This window comes from Miscanthus floridulus, chromosome 6 (genome assembly GCF_019320115.1).
Source record: "Miscanthus floridulus cultivar M001 chromosome 6, ASM1932011v1, whole genome shotgun sequence".
NCBI classification, from domain to species: Eukaryota; Viridiplantae; Streptophyta; class Magnoliopsida; order Poales; family Poaceae; genus Miscanthus; species Miscanthus floridulus.
The window spans coordinates 116,743,329-116,765,394 of NC_089585.1; positions in this window are offsets into that span (position 1 = coordinate 116,743,329).

Sequence of the window (22,066 nt, forward strand, 5' to 3'; positions counted from 1 at the left end):
GGGTAAGTCTAGCTGAGTGCCTTCTCATACTCTGGGTTTTATTCTCACTATTGTAGATGGTATAGTTTATCATGGCTATTGCAAGAACTGCTTCTATCCCAGCATGGACGAGGAGTAGTAGTTGCTTAGGCTAGAATGGATCGATGTGGGAGATCGAGCTCTGGGCTTCACCATGGAGCTTGTGGCTCCATCTCTGGCGAGCACATGGACGAAGGTGGCGAGCTGGAGCAGCTCCTTGGTGTCCCCCGGTAGGGGCAGCTTCCTCCTCCTCCTTCTCCCCTTCTTCTTCCTTCCTTCTCTCTTCTTCTTCTTTCCTCCTCTCTTTCTCTTCTCTCTTCTTCCCTGTTCCTTTCCTAGTGGGTGGCATGGGGGAGAAATGAGAGAGTGGGGGAGAGAGTGCTGGTGGGGAGGGAGTATGTGAGGGTGAGTTAGCTAACATGTGGGCATGTGGTCGCTGTGGTGAGGACAGCAAAGTGATTGCATGGGAAAGGTGTCAGTGGTGATCTGACGGATAGTCCACCATGAATGATAGACGCTCCATCAGCGCACATGAGCGTCTGTGTGTGTCAACATGTGTCGACGGACAGTCCGCCGTGGATGACGGATGATCTAGTATAAACTGGGTACTCTCAGGTTACTGGGTTACTATCCTCTATAATTCATCGAACACTCTGTGGGATATCGTGGACACTCCATTAGTGCAGGGGTTGGTCAAGATTATCCTAAGTCTATGAGATGTCTTGACGGACAATCCGGTGGTGATATCGGACGATCCACCAAAACTATAACACCCTCGGTGTTATGCCCTAAACAAATTACCAAATCATGTCATGAGCATCATGTTTATGTGATAATGCCTATGATGGAATGTGTAGATAAAATTTTTGTAACTTAAGATGATCAATAAAAATATGTAATGAGAAGCTATTCCATAACTCATATGCATCAAGTAGGGTTTAAAACCAATTTTTATTGAACAAAAATTCTATAGAATATATATGTGGCATTTAAATAAAGTTTGCAATATGAACTTTGTAGATGACAATGAAATACTTGCCGTGGAAAAATAACATTGCTAGCCAACATTTCAAATAGCCTAAAAATGCAACTTGTAATCAAGTTTAGATCAAAGACTTGGAATATTTTCAAGTTTATAAACAGAAAGACAATGCAATGTTTGGCAATTTATTTTATGAAATTGAGTTAAGAAGTGGTGTCACGTTTTAGCTCAGATTGGTAGCCTAATAGACCCTCTTTAGCATAGTGAAGGCGATTTAGTGTCAACCTCAATAGTTTAGTTGCTATCGATGCTTTAAAATTTGTGCACGACACGGTCTCGGGCTGGTTGGCCGTGTGGGCGCGGTCACCACGCTCGGACACGCGGCATCGCCATGCTGGCTCCCCCATGCGCATGTGCGCTACCGCATGTGGCCTACCAAGGCTACTTTTGCCCTGGCCATGGCTTGGCTGTGGCCCGGCGCATTAGGCCGTTGCGTTGCTGCTCCCCTTGCCACCGCGCCACTGTCATCGCCGCTGCCCCCTTGCCGAGCTGCTAGGGCGCAGCCACTGCCACCCATGGCCGCTGACGTGCGGTGTTGCTATCACCATGACACCATGTTGCGCTGCTGCTGCTCGCCCTATCACCGCGCGCACATGGGCTGTCCCAGCTACGTCACGCCGTCACCTCGCCTTAATGGCATTGCGGCCGTGCATGTCGTGCCCCCACCTGCCTCCATGCGCGCACGTGGTCTAGCCGCGTTGTCATGTAGTGAGTGCATTGACGCTGCCTCGGGTCTGACCGACCACTTGCCGCCAAGGTGAGGACGGTGAAAGCTCTAGTTTAGTTTTAGTGAATTGATGAAACCCTAAGTGCTAACCTAGTTTATCAATGTGATTATGAGATAGGTGGCACATTCCAAGTGGCAAAGCAAATGAAGATCATGACATGATGATGGTGATGCCATGGCAATGATCAAGTGCTTGGACTTGGAAAAGAAGAAAGAGAAAAACAAAAAGCTCAAGGCAAAGGTGAAATTTATAGGAGCTTTTCGGTTTAGTGATCGAAACACTTAGCGAGTGTGATCACATTTACGATTGATAGCCATACTATTAAGAGGGGTGAAACTCATTTCAAAATGCGATTATCAAAGTGCTACTAGATGCTCTAACTCATTGCATATGCATTTGGGATCTAGTGGAAAGCTAACACCCTTGAAAATGTTTGTGAAAAAATGCTAACACACGTGCACATGGTGATACACTTGGTGGTTGGCACATTTGAGCAAGGGTGGAGAAGTTGGTGAATCGAAGGAGGTGTTTTTCACTATCAAACAGTGATCAGACGCTGAGTTCGAAGTGATCGGACTCAGGGTTCCAGCATCCGGTCAATTATAAAAGAAGGTGGTGCTCTTGGCTTGAGACCATACGTAGGTGGCCAGACTCTATCTAAACACTATTTAGCATCTGGTTCTACTGATGTGGCAGCGTACAGAGAAGAGGGTGAGTGACCAGACGTTGGGCGAGTCCGATCGGGCATGATCGAACGCATCTGGTCGTGAAAAACCGTCTCTGGAACCTTACTGGAAACGATCGGACTCCAGTGATGAAGCGTCCGATCACTTTGAGCAGCGCGTCCGGTCGCAACTTAACATGTGGCATGAAGCAGACTAGCTGTTAAGATCAGGCGCTCAGTATTTGAAGCTAATGACACGTGGCGATCATCAAGCGACCGGATGTATGGGTCTAGCGTCCGGTCAACCTGATCGGCGCATCCGGTCGCCCCGAGTTGGGCTACAGTGATAGCCTAATGACTCTATTTCATTGGGGGCTCTATTTAAAGGCATGTGGCAGGCTCTAGCCCATTCTCTTGGCCATTTGTATTGACATAGCAACCTTGTGAGCTTAGCCAAAGCCCTCCCACTCATCTCCATCATTGATTCATCATCTTTGTGAGATTGGGAGAGAATCCAAGTGCATTGCTTGAGTTATTGCATCTAGAGGCACTTGGTGTTCATGTTTTGCTGTGGGATTCACTTATTACTTTTGGTGGTTGCCGGCACCTAGACGTCTTGGAGCAGCGAGGATCATCGAACGGAGGTTGGTGATTGTCTCCGGCTCCGATTGCGACGATTGTGAGGGGTCTTGTGCCTTTCCTGACATAGTGCAAAAAGGTAACTCTAGTGGATTGCTCATGTCATTGAGTTACCTCACTTGTGGATAGGTTCTTGTGGTGTTCAATTGTGTGGACGAGGTTCGTGCAACACCTCTTAGCCGCCAAACCACCAAGTGTTGGTCAACACAATGGGGACTAGCGTGCCGATAAGCATGTAAACCTCGGGAGAAAAACATTGGTTGTCTCTTGCCCTTTGGCATTCTCCCGGTGATTGAATTAGTATTCAGCTTATGATTGGTTCACTCCTCTACGCGGTGGTATAATCACCTTACTTACTCATTTACATTCCCGTAAACTAGTTGTAGCAAACTCTTTAGTGTAGCTAGAATTGAGAGCTTGCTTTGTAGCTTAAGTTCATCTAGTGGAGCTCTTTAGTGTAGCAAGTGTGAGAGCTCTTAGTGAGTAGTGACTTAGTAAATTATGTGTCTAGTGATCATAGTAACTAGAATTGTTGGATAGGTGGCTTGCAACCCTTGTAGAGCTAGAGTAAGTTTGCTTTTTTGCTATTTGTCATACTAATCAAATTACACTAGTTGGTTTGTAGATTTTTAAATAGGCTATTCACCCCCGTCCAGCCATATTAGGAGCTCAGACCCATCCCCTCTCCCTCCCGCCTCTATCATCCAAGCCACACCCTCAAAATTAGCCAGTGAGAGTTCACCTCCATTCAATTAAATGCATCCATGGTGTTAACATCATGTCCTCTTATTGCCCGACCCCACCCAGCCTTGAACCGTGCAAGGCCAAGCTCAATTTGAAGTTTTTCGTGTTGTCGTGCCATTAAGGCCGCGCTAGGCCATGGCCAAGCGCAGCCCTCCATCACTTCACCCTGAGCCAATTCTTGTGCACCACTAGATTCTTCTTCATCCCCTCTTCACCCTATGTGCCTTAGCCGAACCGCTATCGCCTCCCCATCATCGCTGATGCGACCGTGCCACCACAGTGCGCCACCGCACGACTCAGTCGCACATGGCTAGCCCTTCTCCATCACCCTCTTCTCCAACCGTCACCTTGGCTAGGTCCACGGTAGTCTACTAATGCTCACTCGCTATCCGGTTAGGTCCTTAGGTTCCCTAGCTCACCGGAGCGGGTGCGCCACCGTCGTAGATGGCTGCGCGTCGCTGCAGCTCACTCCAGCATGTCCCACCACCCTACGTTGCTGCTTGGTGTAGGCGGTTATACCATAGCATAGTTGAAGGTTGGCATGACATGGTCACGTCGTGTCACCGCCCGCCATGCCACCGTGCGCTGAGTCGCTGGGGGTGCGCGTGGATGAATTAGGGGAAGGTCGGGGGTTAAGTGAGAGAGACTGGACTCCGATGCAATTTGGGAGGAAGCCGGTGGCTTCGTTGCAAGAGCGCCTCACGCTTGGGCCATGCCTGTGGGCCGCTGTGCGCGCGCCACGTTGCGCAGGCCGCGTGTGTGCGCCAAGCGGGAGATTTCATTTTTCTTTTCCTAAGGAATTAGAAATAGTTTTCTAATTTATTTTTTGGGCTGGTCTTTGATAAATCATATAAAATCATGTGGATGCCCAAAAATTATGAAACAAATTTTTTAGGTTTCTAAAATTATATTCTATCTATTAATGTATTTAGTTCATGTTTATATGTGTTGACATTATGAGCTATTAAATCATTTGAGAATGCTTAATAATATTAACTTAATTATTGTAGGAATTTTTGTGGTAATTTGGTGATAGCTTTAGTCCTAAAATTTTTATAGTACCTTCATTGTATTATTATGTGCTCACTGTAATTTTCGTAGCATTAGAATAGACTAAGCATTAGGGTAGTCAAATGATCTTTGTTTCAATATATATTAAATCATTAGTGGAAATAAAGATATATCCTTAATTTGTAAAGCTAGGTGTTTGTTAGTTGAACTCAACACTTTGCTAGGTAAAGATAATAGTTAGCTTAGTACCTTAGTCATTAGAGCTTGCTTAGTAGCTTAGTTTTCGTATTCTTAGTTTAAGAGTTGTCGTTGCCTAAATGCTAAGTGTTGCATCATCATCACATGCATGTAAAGAACGAGTTGGTGGAGATCGTGCCACTGGCGATCATGAGTTTGAGGAGATCGTCGAGGAGTACGAGGAGGAGATTCTTGTGTAGGAGGAGGTCCCACAGCCACCACTGGCTAACTCAACTGACACCTACCCAAGGCAAGCCTCGGTGCATAATCTCTATTTTATAATTCACTGTATATATATGTGTATTGTGCATTTATGTTACAGGAATTTTATAGAAACCACATCTATAGATATACCTAACCTAAGAGTCTTACTAGTGTAGGTTCGAGTAGATGCTATGCTTAGGTCATCGGTAGCGTGAGTAACCTGCTGTTGTTCACAATAGGGGATTATTATTACTCTCATGATAAAAGGATTAAAGAAAAAATGGAGACAGGGTAGGGATATGGTATGAGTATTGATGGGTGTAACAGGTTGTGTCCCACGACCAACGGAGCTTAGCTTGGTTACGGTAGTCAGGTCACAGACTTATTATTCTGAGCACATACTTGCTTATGGGTGCAGAAAGGCTCATTACGCTCTTGTCGTGGGTTCTGGCTCTTTCCAGACCGACTGATTAGAGGCGGGGAAAGGTGGAGGTCTAAGCATCATGCTGAGACCGGATCTCAAGTGTGGGGGCTTGGAGTCCAAATTTGGATGGGGACCTAGACCCCATGACAGGAGTGGAATGGGTTGATCTTGTTTGTGCCTAGGGTACAAATGGGGCATGTGTTTCAGGGTATCCAGCTGTGATACATTGGTTTGTGAATTGCTGTTTCTATGAGATGGTATGACTTGGCTATGCTCTAGCACCGTAGTAAGAACTGGAAGATAAAAGATAGTGAAATGGTTTTGTTTGCTCAACCCTTGCTTGAAAGTAGAATTGGGGCTTACCTAGAATGGTTAGCTAATGAAGAAATCATGACTGCTAATAAAACTTAACTATAAGGATGAACTATTAGTAATGCTTATCGCAAATAAAAAGAAAACAACAAACCCATATTGCCTATCATATCCTTGAGAGTCGAGAAACTATTCCCACTAGTCAGGTAATTCTTACGAGTACATTGTGTACTCAGGGTTATTTTACCCCTATTGTAGGTGCAGCTTGAGGAGTAGCTCTTATGTGGAGGATTCTTCTGGTGGTATCAAATTGCTCTAGCTGGTTTGTAGATTTTTAAATAGGCTATTCACCCCCCTCTAGCCATATTAGGACCTTTGAAGTGGTATCGGAGCCGTGTCACTGTTTGAAGGCTTAACAACCTTGGTGTCAAAAGATTGCTCAAATTGTGTTCAACCATGTGGGGGGTAAACCACCATTCTTTGATGGCACATGTTATAATTATTGGTTGAGAAAGATGAAGATGTATCTTGGTTCAATCAATGATCAAGTGTGGGATGTGACTGAGAGTGACTATGCTATCATTGATCCCGACAATCTCACCAAGCAAGACAAGGCCAACAAGCAATGCAATATAATAGCTCTCAACACCATATACAATGTCATTAATTCCATGGTTTTGAGCATATTAAGGATTATGATAGAGCTAATGAGGTGTGGAAGAGATTGAAGGAAACATATGAGGGCACACCGGCGGTGAAGAGTGTCAAGTTGTACATCCTCAAGGATAAGTTGACAAGCTTCAAGATCAAGGATGATGAGAGCATTTCGGAGATGTTCTGTCAGTTGCAAGTGATTGTCAATGGCTTAAAGGCTTTGGGAGAGAAGATCAATGATGATGATGTCTCTCATCGATTCTTGATGTGCTTATCTCCAAGATTTGAGATGTTGAGATTGCTTATCACAAGATGAGGATTGAAGGAGTTACCCCTAACCAAGTACTAGGTGATGTCATGTCACAAGAGACATACCATGTGGAAAGGAAAGGGGTTGATAAGGATGACAAGAAGGAAGACGAAGACAAGAAGAAGAGTGTAGCATTCAAGGGTAGCTCATCATCCAAAAATAGGGGCATGTCTAAGAAAGAATCAAGTGATGATGAGGATCTTAGTGACATTGATGATGAGGCCATGGCTCTATTTTTGAGCAAGATGGGCAAATTCATGAAGAAGAAGGTCTATGGTGCACCAATTGTGGGCCCAAAGAAGAAGGTCATTTGGATACCAAAGACCTTGGTAACTAACCTTTAAGGACCTAACCAAGTTTGGGTACTTAAAAATAATTTATCTTCTTTTGTAGGTCAATTATAAAGCTGGAGGAAGGCATTGGGTGCTTGATAGTGGGTGCACACAACACATAACCGGTGATCCAAGAATGTTCAATTTAATCAATAAAAATAAGAGCAATGGGATTGATATTATCACATTTGGTGACAATGGCAAAGGCAAGGTCAAAGGTCTTGGTAAGATTGCAATATCCAATGACTTGATCATTTACAATGTGCTACTAGTAGAGAGCTTGAACTTCAACCTATTATCGGTAGCTCAATTGTGTGATCTTGGTTTCAAGTGCATATTTGGTGTGGACGATGTAGAGATCATAAGTGTAGATGGCTCTAACTTGATATTCAAAGGATTTAGATATGAGAATCTATACTTGGTTGATTTCAATGCTAGAGAAGCTCAATTGTCAACATGTTTGTTCACTAAGTCTAGCATGGGTTGGTTATGGTATAGAAGGCTTGGTCATGTTGAAATAAAACAATTTAAGAAGTTGATCAAGCATGACTTAGTTAGAGGCTTGAAAGATGTCACATTTGAGAAGGATAAGCTATGTAGCGCATGTCAAACTAGAAAGCAAGTTGGTAACACACATCCTAAAAAGAGCATGATGAGCACATCTAAAGCATTTGAGTTGGTGCACATAGACTTGTTTGACCAACCACATACACTAGCATTGGTGGAAACAAATATGGATTTATGATTGTGGATGATTTCACTAGATACACATGGCAGAACTGCCTGAAATAACATGCATACAGAGGTGCTCGTCTTCCACCAGATACTAAGCACCCCGAAAGCAAACTACAGCGGGTGGTATCCTTCGGGCACACCCCAAGGGAGAACCTGAAAGATCCACATTTTTCCCAAGGATCCAATAATGAGAATGAGTTACAATACTTGCCCATTTCATACATCAGAGTTTCTTAAAAGTACATTATTACAATACCAAATGTTAGAGTGCGGAATGATAAACAACGGAATTTAAAATAATCATCTAGCGATAAGAATGAGGATCCATCTGAGCCCACCAGAAGAATCCTCCACACAACGGTGCTTCTCAAGCATTACCTGCAACAGGGGTAAATAAACCATGAGTACACAATGTACTCGCAAGACTTATCCAACTCATGGGAATAATTGCCTGACTACAAGGAATATGATTAGCTTTATGGTTTGCTGGTTTTCTTTTAGCAGAAAGTGATACTAATAGTGAGTCCTTATTTATGTTATTATGATCAGCCGTATTAAGTTATTATCTATCCAGTCTATATAAGCACCTATTCTACTCTCAAGCAAGAGTTGAGCAATCAGTTCCATTTCATCACCTTTTATCTTTCAGTTCTTACTACAGTGCTAGACACAAAACAAGCCGTACTAGATCGCCTGGTGATTCACGAATCAATGCCCCTAGCTGGATACCCCGAAAACACATATCCCGCTTACACCCTAGGCACAAGCAGGACTAACCCATCACCCTCCTGTCCTAGGTGTCTAGGTCCCCATCCAAACTTGGACTCCAAGCCCCCACTCCTGTGTCCCGGACTCAGTGCGGTGCAAGGACCTCCACCATCCCCGCCTCCAATCAGTCAGTCCAAAAAGAGCCGGATCTATGACAAGAGAGCAGTGAGTCTTCCCTATGCCCATACCTAAGTATGTGCTCGGGATAATAAATCTATGACTTGCCCACGATGCCTTATGCAATGACCGATCCTTAATTGACATAGACAGGGAAAAAGTGTAACCGAGCTATGCCCTGTTGGTCGCAGAACACAACCCCTTACACCTACCAGTACCCAAACCATATGCCTGCCCGATCGCTATTTTTCTTTTCCATCATTTATCATGAGTGATCATAATTATCACCTGAAAGCATCTAGGCCCCTAGTTGGGTTTCAGTTATTAATGACAATACAAGATTACTATGACTAACGTGTGTTTTGAAGAGACAAGTAAGTTAGGTCATGGTAATGGAGATCAATTGGGCAATTGTCATGCCCCTACGATGGAAATCATTTTGATTTTCAAAGGATGGATGACAAGGTTAAGGATGACTAGTTCTAAGTGTCGATTGGAGTTGGAGTGACACTTAGAGTAGTTTAGGACTTTGTTTTTCCTTTGGCCATACTATTAAGGGGGGTATGGATGGGTAGCTTGACCTAGGTGACTCTAGTGAGTTAGGTGTGGTGCACACTTATTAAAACTAGCTCTAGGTAGCTCCTTTGAATGCCTAAGATCCTTTGGAGCAAACTTCATTCACACATGATCGAGAGTTGGAAGTGAATGAAGGGTCAAATGCTGACCAGACGCTGGCCCCGGTGCGACCGGACGCTGGCCACAGGGTCCGGTCAGTTCATTTGATCAACAGACTACATTCGGTGCGACCGGACGCTGGAGAGGTCAAGTAACCAGACGCTGAAAGGCAGCGTCCGATCGACTCTAGTAAGGTTCCAGAGAAGGGAATCTGCAACCGGACGCGTCCGGTCAGTACTGACCGGACCTTGGGGGTTCAGCGTCCGGTCGAGTCTAGTAAGGTTCCAGTAAGGGTTTAATGTGACCGGACGCGTCCAGTTAGTTGTCACCGGAACCTACCAGCGTCCGGTCAACACATTTTCATTGGTTCACAGGTTGAACTGACCGGAGCGTCCGGTCAACATGACCAGAGCGTCCGGTCACCCTACAGAAGCTCATAACGGTTCGTTTTTTAGGCTACCTTATAAATAGAAGCTCCACTCGTGTGTGGAGTCACTTTTGCTCATTCCAACAGCTGAGAAATACGTTTGTGAGTGCCAAGAAGAGCAAGGTCCTAGTGAGGTGATTGAGATTTGAGAATCTAAGAGAGTAGCCTCATTAGTGAATCAAGAGTAGCCAAGTGTGCATCCATCTTCTCATTAGACTTCGCGTGGTCAAGTGAGAGTTTGTGCTTGTTACTCTTGGTGATCGCCATCACTTAGACGGCTTGGTGGTGATTGAGAGCTTGGTGATCACCCGACGGAGCTTGTGGGTGACCCAACTCAAGTTGTGAGCGGCTTTGGGTGATTCACCACGATAGAGTGTCGAAGAATCAACCCGTAGAGAGCACTTGATCCTTGCGCGGATCAAGAGGGAGCTACACCCTTGTGTGGGTGCTCCAACGAGGACTAGTGGGGAGTGGCGACTCTCCGATACCTCGGCAAAACATCACCGTGTTCCTCACTCTCTCTATTTACTTTGAGCATTTACTTTGAGCAATTTAATACTTGTTCTTTACATTCATAGAATTGCCATGCTAGAGTAAGTTTGGAACATAGGTTGCAAGTCCGTTGTGCATTAGATCAATAGAAACACTTTTCTAGGTGTTGACACAAAATGTGACGCACTGTGCCTCACACACAGCAAGCCGAAAAGCGTAGCTTCAATTGGGTTCCCGGGTGTTTCGTTATCCGGAAGCGTGCCAGTCAGTTTGACCTAAAAACTAACAAGGGATAAAACAATTAAATGTCAAACCGGAACATGTCGGGTAATTCCAGACAGTTCCACATATACGGCCCTGAAGCCACTTACAACGACATACAGCTATAGAGAGCTGTCTGCCAATGAGTTCATAAACCATTTCGGCTAATCCTAAGATGAATGCACGTGGAAACCTGAGCGCCGAATACACATGCATGGGAAGACAAATTTGAACAAGTGAAATTAATTATGAGTTAACGCATAACCAAACTCGGCAGTCCAGCCGAATTGGGGTCCATGAAGAAGGAACGTGCAAATAAAAACGATTAAACTAATCCAAAACCTGCATCTGCCGCACGACACCTGGTTTTGTTAAAGCTTAAACATGATTAACATGCATGAACCCGCGACATGTGACAACCTAGATTAAAATAATTCGGCCATTATGAGCACACTATCTAGTTGCAAAGATTTATGAAAAAGCAATGATCGTTGAAACACGAATAAAACCACAAGAGAGAGAAGGCCGAACAATATCAATCTAGATTGGGCAGAAGTGTGTTACAAATATATATATATAAAATATTCCGTAACATGCAACACTGGATAACTTAATGAATCTATTTAGATTTGCCATATCTAAAAGAGCCGATAACTATCTTGCTTTCACTAAGCATATTGAGTAAACGCCTGCCGCACGGTATCTACTCATACACAAAGCATAAGCAAAGACTTCTTGATTGTCAAGCAAAGATCCGCCGCACGACCATTGAAAACAAACAAGACTACTTGCATCACGTCTAAATCCACCGCATGATACTAAACATGATAACAAGGTTGTCGGAACTCACGGAGGTCGATGGATCGATGATTCCTCTCGAAGAACTCGATGACACGACAAGAGGACTCGAAAGTTGGCACGGGGCCGGTTGTATTGATTTGGTTGTGAACCCTTTTTACAATGGCCGAGGGTCAATATTTATACCCTAGACAAAACGTGAGTCCTAGAGGACTACGATTTACAAAGGAACTTTTAAACAAACTTGGAAACTTACGATTCCTTACCCTAAACTTATAAATTCCTTTATTATTACAACTCTCATCTTTCCGATCGGTCTTGCCTGCCATCTTCTGTTTTCCCGAATGGAGTTACCGCCTTCTAGAGTAACCGACCACACAAGCATTTAGCCGACCGCTTGTTTTGTTTGTCGAACACCCTTCTTCCCGCATGTGGGTCTACCTGTCATCTTCCAAAATCGATCAAAATCTAGTGTTAACACATGCCCCCTCAATTTCGGGATAAAAGTTGTTTTATTCTGAAATTGACCACAAGCTCTTTCATCCTCCTAGGTCATCACCGTTCAAAACCGCAGCCGCTGCCCAAAAATTCAAGCTTTCAACGCAACTTCGGACCTCCTTCAAATCTTCAATGGCGACCCAGGATGAAATCCCAGAGGTAAACTTTACTTATATTTGGCAACTTTCATTTTATCCTCCCGCTCCTCTTTTGATTTACTCCCCTTTGATTTCAATCATCTTCTAAAGGAATACAAGATCCAGATTTTGATCCCCTATGCTGCCAACCCCGACTCCTATTTCCTCGGCCCAATGGGAAATCCTGACCCTTCTGAAATTATTGAGAAGGAAACCCAAAGAATTCCTTTCAAGTCTGGGATTACCTCGCCAAACCGATGGCCAAATACGTTCAAGAATTGGCCATTTCCCCCAATCACCGGATGGCATAACTGGTACAGGAGAATGCTGGAGAAAAGCAGCAGCCACTGGGAAAGCCAGGACATCAGTCATTGTCTGGAATTATCCTTAGCAGAGACACCCAAGAATGATTCCCTTTTGATAGCAGCTTCTCATTTTTGGTCTGACACTATCAATGCCTTCATCTTTGGTCATGGTATTATGACCATCACTCTGACCGATGTATTCATGATGACTGGCTTGAATGTGTCATTGCCAGTATATCCCTATAAGTACAAGAGCAAAAGTAATCAAAGAGCCGTCAGCTCTGGATGTGGATGGGTCAAACATATTCAGAACTACATGAATGCATCTGGCACCGTCTCTGACAAAGAGTTGAAAGCCTTCATGAATATGTGGCTATGCAGATTCATCTTCTGTGGAAAATCCAATAAACCAACCCTGAATCACATGGTAATGGCTGAAGACTTAGCTGCAGGCACTCAGATCCCACTAGGCAAATATCTCTTAGGGTCTATTTATCATATGATGCATCAAATTACTCTTCAGATGCGCCAAGGTGGAGAAATTTCTTATGTGAATGGTCCCTGGTGGCTAATTCAAATGTGGCTCCAGCTATATATGCATCAGATAACCCCTATGAGTCTCTTCAATCTAAGTTTTCCCTCAGTTAACTATGCTGAAGGCAGCACAACAAAGGTTAAGGCTTGTCAGACTTATGGGGAAGCAGCATCATCTATAAGCATTGACATAGACATCGGTCACTTCTTCAAGCTATTTTTCAAAGGATTCGGCAATGTGCTCTGGTTTCCTTACAGAGAAAACAAAAATTTGACCTTGCCCTGCAAGTTTAGCTATAAAATTGGTTGTTCAGGTCAAGAATCCACGGAAATTTTCAATTCCTTTATCAAACCTTGCACTTTGCCAGCCGAATTTTATCATGGGAGATTAGTACAATCCACCTATGAATTCTATTATCCAAACATGGTGGCCAGACAATTAGGATGTGGCCAACTGCCTCCAAAATTTCTCTTCTCAACAATCATAAAGTCAAGGGAAGTAATAACAGAAGGAATGAAAGCCAAGAAGGTCTTTGAATTAGGATGGGAATTGCCAATATACGAACCATCTCCATTTGGGCTAATAGATGTTGCTCATCCCTTCTTTGTTTCTTGGTGGCAAGAATGGCATGCTCATATCTTCAATATATCAGTTCATTCTTTATGCAAAAACTTGCAACCCGATTTTGCTTCTGACAGTGAGGTAATTTCATTATGCCCATCATTTCTTGTTCTTGAACCCACTTCTTATTTTAACTTCTGGTCATGCACAGGATCTTGAGTTTACTCCCCCAGCCAAAGCAATTCAGTACTATTCGGCTGGTCCCAAGCCTGCTCTGGGGTTTGATGCTCCAAACTTAAAGGAATTCATGAAAACTACTGCAACTTTGGATTCAGCACCTCTAAAGGCACTCATGAGAACTTCTGCTACTTTAGCTGCTGCATCTTCAAGAGGAAAAAGCAAAAGGAAAACACCTGAAAGTTTTCTCTTACCCAAAAAACCAAGGACCAAGAAAGCCAAATTATCTCTTAAGGTATGAACCTTTTATTCTCCATCAGGTTACCAACCTCACTTAGCAGTAAACCTGACCACCTCTTACATTCATTACTTCCATTGCAGCCACAAGTCGAAATTCCCACATTAGGCAATACCTCAGCACCTGTAGAACCAATCCCTGAAGTTTTTATTGAAGATGAAGAAATCCATGATAGCGAAACTTCAGAGACTCATGAAGCTGAAGGCTCAAAGGCTCATAAACCTGATGAAACTATAGGTAACATTGTTCAACCAATTCTCTTTTTCTTTCTTTTTAATAACATCTATCTCTTGTGCTCATTATCATTTACTTTACCGAAAATAGATGAAATCTTAGATGAACTGGTAAGGGAAACTTCTCCTGATCAAGCTCTAGACCTGTCCCTACTGAATCTTCAGCCAAGTTCCCCAGCAAGCCACGGTATAACCCACCCTGATGATCAATCATCTTGGCAGGTAATCCTTTGTTTTACACTATATTTTAGCAAAATTACCCAATCGGCTAACACCTTCTTTCTTTTCTTTTCTTTAGAAGAACATCACTAAACCGACCACCAGTTACTCCTTCTCTATTGAGGATTACATCATTGAGAAAGGTGAAGAGATTACTTCCCATCAAACCTTATCGCTGGAAAATCAGGCCTAGCTAAAAGAGGTGATCATTCTGCTAAACAAGGATACCATCAGTCTGGTTCATGATGCAGACCAGATAAAAGACCTCCTTGAACTCATTGATCAAGATATCCCCTCTGCTCTTAAGGCTCCCCTAGAATCTGCAGCCCATCTTGATGACCATTTTGCTATGGTGAGAAGGGCAACCAAAAATATATCTTCGAGGACCACTCTGCAGAAGGATAGATCTTTGAAAAAGCTGGAGATTAAAGATCTTCACTCTCATATCCAGACTATGAGAAATTCCTTGGCAACCTTGGAGCCTGAACTAAAAGCCATGGAGGATGAAAAAAGCAGACTAGAAGCTCAACTAGCCGAACTGAATGCCAAAATTCAGTCTCACAGGGCCCATATAACTAATTTGCCGAAGAACATAGAAGCAGCTTCACTAAAGATAGCTTCGACCATCAAAGAAGATCAGCAGATCAAAACTAAATTATCCAGCATCCAGAGTTCTGAAGATGAAGATCAAAAAGTGCTAGATAATGTTAGCCGAATCAGGACTGAGGCTATAGAGGCAATCAATCATCTTCTGAACCAGTAGACATTGGGTTTGTAATAAACTTAAGTGTGATATCTTCTTTCCCTTGATTAACCAGCTTTATGTTTACTTATTTTTATTCATTCGAAAGCAATCGGCCCCTTTCCCTTAAATTACTCGATTAGAATGTAGCCGATTGTCTCCATTCTTCCGATAGCCGAACGAATCCAATTCAAATATTGTGAGGGTATAACCGAACAAGGTTGGCTCCAACAAACCAGGGAGATATTTGAGCGACGTTCGACTTAACCCATGCCTGGCCTAGTCCAGTAACGGCCCAGCCGAAAGGGAAAAAACCTACTCCGTCGTTTGGGATTCTCGCCCCACAACCCCGTGGAATTCGCCACAATCCTTCGCTTCGGCTTATAAATAGACCCTTCCGTTAGCCTTCATCGCTATCTTCGCCTCAGTGTTCTCACATCCGTCTCCTCCACTTCCTTCGTTTGATTCATTCCAGAAGAAAACCCTAACCTCCATCAAAGCAAATGATGAACAGTGGCAACCGTGGCAAGCGTCCTGCCGACGGAGAGGCTGAAGGAAGCAGAGCATCGCGTTGCCGGCGTCGTGGGTATGATTCGGCTTTTTGCCCCCTTTGCAATTTCCTTGTTCATCTCTTAATTTCGATTTTTTCCTCCCTCATTCATCAGGATAAGGGTCATCAGCTCCAGCCAATACCATCTCCTTCCTCCAGTGACGGCAGCTCAACCGGGAACTCCATCATCCGGCTCTTCCGGGTCTTCCAGCTCTTCAAGCTCTTACCATTCCAATCCTTGGGGTTCGGCAGAACCAGCAGATGCACACCATCCATACTCTCACGAGGAGGTGCTCAAGTTTCGCCAGGAGAGGGACGAAGCCCGGGAGGAGCTAGGTGACGTCTCCAAGAAGTTCAGCATCGATCAAGCCGAATGGGAGGACCAGCGGAAGCAATTCTGCGACGCCATCACCGGTTTGATATCTTCATTTAGTTTTATCATCCTGACTTCCTTTGCTTGCCGACCCATTTCTTCTTTTCTGCCCAGCTCTTTCCGCGGAAAATGACCGCTTGAAGGCGGCGGGGAACAAGATCGCCGACAAGGTGAATGCCCAGGGGGAGACATCCGAAGCACGCCTTGATGCTATGGACGGCCGCATTGATCAGGCCGTCATCCAAGGTGTGCACCTCGGCGCTTCTCTCGGGCTGGCGGCAATGACCTCCCAAACCAACGAGGACTACTCCTCCCAGCCAGTTGGCTTCGTTGGAGGACGCCCAGACGAGATCTACGACATTGATGAACGTCTGGAGGCCTACGATGATCATGCCGCTGCCCTTGCTGAAATCACAAACCCCCAGTCCGTCCTCAACAAGTTATTTGAGGAGTAGTTTGTATTAGGATGGACTTTTATAAATAATCTCGTCCTTTGGAATAATATTTACTTCTTTGACTCTTTTCGGTAAAATTCTACTTGCGACTGTCAGAAAAATGCTGAAAACAACCCAGTTTTGAATAAACATTCTTGTGCTAGAGGCGATGCAAACTGCATCGGCTATTTTGTGCTAAAGGCGATATGAACGATATCGGCTATTCTCAATCTTATATCTGATTTTTAGGCTAAAGGCGATATGAACAATATCGGCTGTTCTCAGTCTTGTATTCGATTTTTTGGCCAAAGGCGATTTTCTCTTTGTCGGTTTTTCTGATCTACATTCATGAACCAACCTCAACACTGGGGTAGTATTTCTTAAGAAATCTTCCATTAATAGCTCTGGTAAACTCTTCTCCAAATAAAGTCTTTAATATGTATGCATTGCCAGGTACACATTCTACAATTCGGAAAGGACCTTCCCAATTTGGAGACCATTTGCCGAACACTCTATCCTTTGTTCCAACTGGCAATATAGTTTTCCAAACCAAATCTCCTTCTGCGAATTGCTTCAGCCTAACCCTTTTGTTATAATACTTGGCAACGCGCATTTTATTTTTCTCAATATTTTCTAATTCCTTGAGACGAATCAAATGTAAATCTTCCAATTCATCCATCATCAGATTCTTATAGTCTTCTTCTGCCAATTCTTTCTGTAACACAACTCGCCTTGAATCTGACCATAATTCCCATGGTAGTACGGCATGATGCCCATAAACCAGTTCATAGGGAGACGTTTGAGTGGATCCATGACAAGCCATTCGGTAAGCCCACAGTGCTTCACTAAGAACCAAGTGTCATCTCCTTGGTTTTTCATCAATCTTCTTCTGAATGATTTTAATCATAATCTTATTTGATGCTTCTGCCTGTCCATTAGCTTGTGCATAATAAGGAGAAGAATTATACAACTTAATCCCCATATCTTTGGCAAAATCACAGAATTCTGAAGAAGTAAACTGAGTTCCTTGATCAGTTATTACAGTTTGAGGAATCCTGAATCTGTGAATTATATGTTCCTTAACAAAACTGATCATATTCTCTAACGTTACCTTCTTCAACGGGATAGCTTCAACCCACTTGGTGAAATAATCCGTGGCCAAGAGTACAAACTTGTGTCCCTTATTAGAAGGAGGATTGATCTGACCAATTAAATCTATACCCCATCCTCTGAACGGCCAAGGCTTGATTATAGGATTCATAGCAGACGCTGGAACTTTTTGAATATTGCCGAATTTTTGACAATTGTGACACCCTTTGTAATATTCAAAACAATCTTCCAACATAGTTGGCCAAAAATAACCAGTTCTCCTAATTATCCACTTCATCCGATAAGCTGACTGATGTGCACCACACAATCCCTCGTGAACCTCATACATCACTTTCTTAGCCTCTTCTTGACTTAAACATTTGAGCAATACTCCATCGATGGACTTGTAATATAACTGATCATCAAGAAACACAAATTTGAGAGCTTTGTACCTGAGTTTTCGGGAAACCTTTTGAGATGGATTTTTCAGATAATTGGTAACTTCGCATCTCCAATCACCATCTACTGGATCAGTATTTAAAACATCTTCCTCCATAGCAAAAACTTCCCGACTCTCTCGATATCCAGAAGCAGCTTGAGCTAACTTATTTGCTTCTTCATTGTACTCTCTAGGGATATGATGCAAGGTCACCATTAGAAAATTCTTCAAAAGTTCTCTGCACTCTTCATAATATTCTCTTAACACATTGTTCTTGCATTCATACTGATCATTCAGTTGATTAATCACCAACTCAGAATCCCCAAAGATTTCAACAGCAACGGCCTTTACTTCTATAAGAAGCTGAAGCCCTCTAAGCAATGCTTCATACTCTGCCTAGTTGTTAGTAACATGAAATTCAATAGGAACTGCATACTCAAAAGCTTTTCCTAGTGGGGAAATCAAAAGAATACCAGCACCACCACCTTTGCTACAAGATGATCTATCGAAGAACAAGGCCCAAGGCACAATGCTTATCGCCTCAACAGAAAGATCCCGATGTTGGGTAATAAAATCGGCAATAATTTGACCCTTTACCGCCTTTGCCGATTCATATCTTAAATTAAATTCCGACAACGCTAAAATCCATTTGCCAATTCTTCCATTCAAAATCGGCATTGATAGCATATGTTTGATTACATCAAAACTAGAAACCACCACGCATTCAGAATTCAACAAATAGTGCCGAGATTTGGTACATGAGTAATATACACACAAGCAAAGTTTTTCTGCAGCCGAATACCTTGTTTCCGGGTCTAACAACTTTCGGCTAAGATAAGCTATGACTCTTTCTTTTCCTTCAAACTCTTGCATAAGGGCCGATCCTATCGTTAGGCTATCGGCCGCCACATACAACTTAAAAGGCTTGTCAAGTTGTGGAGGTACCAGCACAGGTGGTGCCTTCATATATTGCTTGATCTCATCAAAAGCCTTTTGTTGTATGTCACCCCATACAAATTTTTGATCCTTCTTGAGCTTTAATAAAGGAGAAAAGGGTAAAACTCTCTCTGACAAATTGGATATGAATCTTCTTACAAAGTTGATTTTGCCTAACAATGATTGTAATTCCGTGAGATTAGTTGGCGGCACAACTTTGTCTATTGCTTCCATGCTCTTTTTCCCAACTTCAATTCCTCCTTTATGAACTAAAAATCCCAAAAACTCACCAGCCGAAACTCCAAAGGCACATTTGTTTGGATTCATCTTCAAGCCATGCTTTCTTGTGCACTCCAGAGTCTTTCTTAAATCGGCTAAATGTCTTTCATGATCTCTAGATTTGACTACTACATCATCGATGTAGATTTCTACAATCTTGCCGATCAGCTCGTGAAAAATATAATTCATAGCTCTTTGATAAGTTGCACCGGCATTCTTTAACCCAAACGTCATGACTATCCATTCGAACAAACCAATATGACCAGGACATCTGAAAGCTGTTTTCGAAATATCTTCTATTGCCATAAAAATTTGGTTATAGCCAGCATTACCATCCATAAAACTAATGACTTCATAACCTGCTGCTGCATCTACCAGCAAATCGACAACTGGCATTGGGTAACCATCCATGGGAGTAGCCTTATTAAGATTTCTAAAATCTATGCAAACTCTCATTTTTCCATTTTTCTTGTATACCGGTACTATATTTGAAATCCACTCTGCATACTTGCATGGCCGAATGAAATTTGCTTCTATTAACCTTTCAACCTCCTTCTTCACATCGGCCAATACTTCCTCTTTGTATATCTTCCTTGGAGGTTGTTTATAAGGACGAAATCCAGGTTTAATAGGTAATCGATGCTCAACGATGGAACGATCCAATCCAGGCATTTCCGTGTAATCCCAAGCAAAACAATCTTTAAACTCTTTCAACAAATCTATCAACTTTGATTTATATTCTAGGTCTAACTTTGCACTAATATACATCGGCCTTGGCTTAGATCCATCACCAACATTAATTTCTTCCAATTTATCAGCCGACATAAAACCACGTCCCAACTTTCCTTTGTTGCCATCGACGGGATTTCCCATTAAAAATTGCTATGAGAGCCGACTGCTTGGATCGGCTGTTGGCCTTCGCTGAAAACATTTACAGGACCTTCTTTCCACACTTTTCCAGAGAAACAATCGACGCCCTCATATTCCCAATAGGTAGATTCTGTGGCAGCAACACTTACCGAATTATCAGCATGTACAACTTCAACATCATCTCCAATCCATTGAATGAGAATTTGATGCATAGTTGAAGGAATGCAACAATTAGCATGGATCCAATCTCTGCCCAAGAGTAGACTATATGCCCCCTTGCCATCAATGACAAAAAGGTGGTAATCAGAGTTTTTGACCCAATAGTCAACTCGACATGGATAGCACCTCGGGTATCAGAAGGATTGCCAGCAAGGTCCCTAAGCACCATGTCAGTTTTCAACAATTCTTCATTAGTCATCCCAAGTTTCCTGAAGGTAGTATAAGGCATGATATTGATAGCAGCCCCTCCATCAACAAACATCTTGGTCAAAGGCTTGCCATTGACATATCCTTTTAAATAGAGTGGTCTCAAGTGACGATTCTTAATTGGTTTATCAAAAACAGCTTGCTGTGTTAATACAAGCTGAGCCATCAAATCCTGACATTCACTTTCATCAAAATCAGAGTACACCTCTTCTTGGACACCTTGGCTTTCGGGAGCTATAAACTCTGATGGGAGGAAGAAAGCCATGCAAGCATTAGCCGAAGGACCACATCCATCAGGCTTCTTCTTAGGACGCCATATTTGTTTTGTCTCAGTAACTTCCTGTTCCAACTCCCTATTCCTCAGCCGTTGAACTCTTCTTTTCTGACTTTTCCTCAGGCCTGGAGGACACCACTGTCCTTTTTGCCATACGTATTTATAGAAGTCAGCTTCTTCACCATGCACTCTATCATGAATCCAACCTGAACCTGCAACTCTTTTCCTTTGCTGATTCTCAAAGTCATCTATTTTTAAGCGCCGATCATCTTCAGGAACCTTCGTTCCAAGTCTTTCATAGACGGGACGGCGGTTTACTCGAGATTGCCTATACTTGGAGTACTGAGCACTACACTCCGAACAATTATTTCTTGCAGGCAACCTCAAGCCTTCATTCCAACAATGCCTAAAGAACGAACAACCCCAATGAGACTGCTCCTGTTCTGTCATGTATTCTTCTTGCTCCCTTCGGTATACTTCTTCCTCATACCTCCGGCATTCTTCCATAAACCATTGCTTCTTACAGTATTCCTTCTCTTGTTCCCTCTGCCACTTGTTTAGCAAAATACGTGATGTAACTCTGGGTTTGGAAGTTTGACCTTTCTCGGTTCGGCTACTCTGAAACCGAACTCGTTGCTGCAGCTCTTTACTGGTGACTTGCCGATCCGGGTCAACAGCACCACTCTCCTTTGCTCTATCAGAAGTCAATACTTTCACCTTGCCTTTACCTTTGAGATCATTGGCAGAGACCATATTCACAGAGAAAGAAATCATATTTTGTGGAAAAGGCTGATCATCAATTTTCATCTTGCCATCAAACCTCAAGTGTCCCTCTTGGATAGCTTTCTGGATTCGTATTCTGAACACTCGGCAATCATTGATAGAGTGAGAATTAGTGTTATGAAAGCCATAATACTTTTTGTCTTTCACTCCTTCAGGACGTAACATAGGATGTCCTTCTGGCAACTTGATGCGTCCTTCCTTTATCAACAATGCAAAAAGTCTGTCTGCTTTAGTAACATCAAAATCATAGGTTCCCTTTTGTTGTTTCAACCAGCGTTGACTAACTTGGGTGGGTTCCTTTGCCCAATTTAACTCT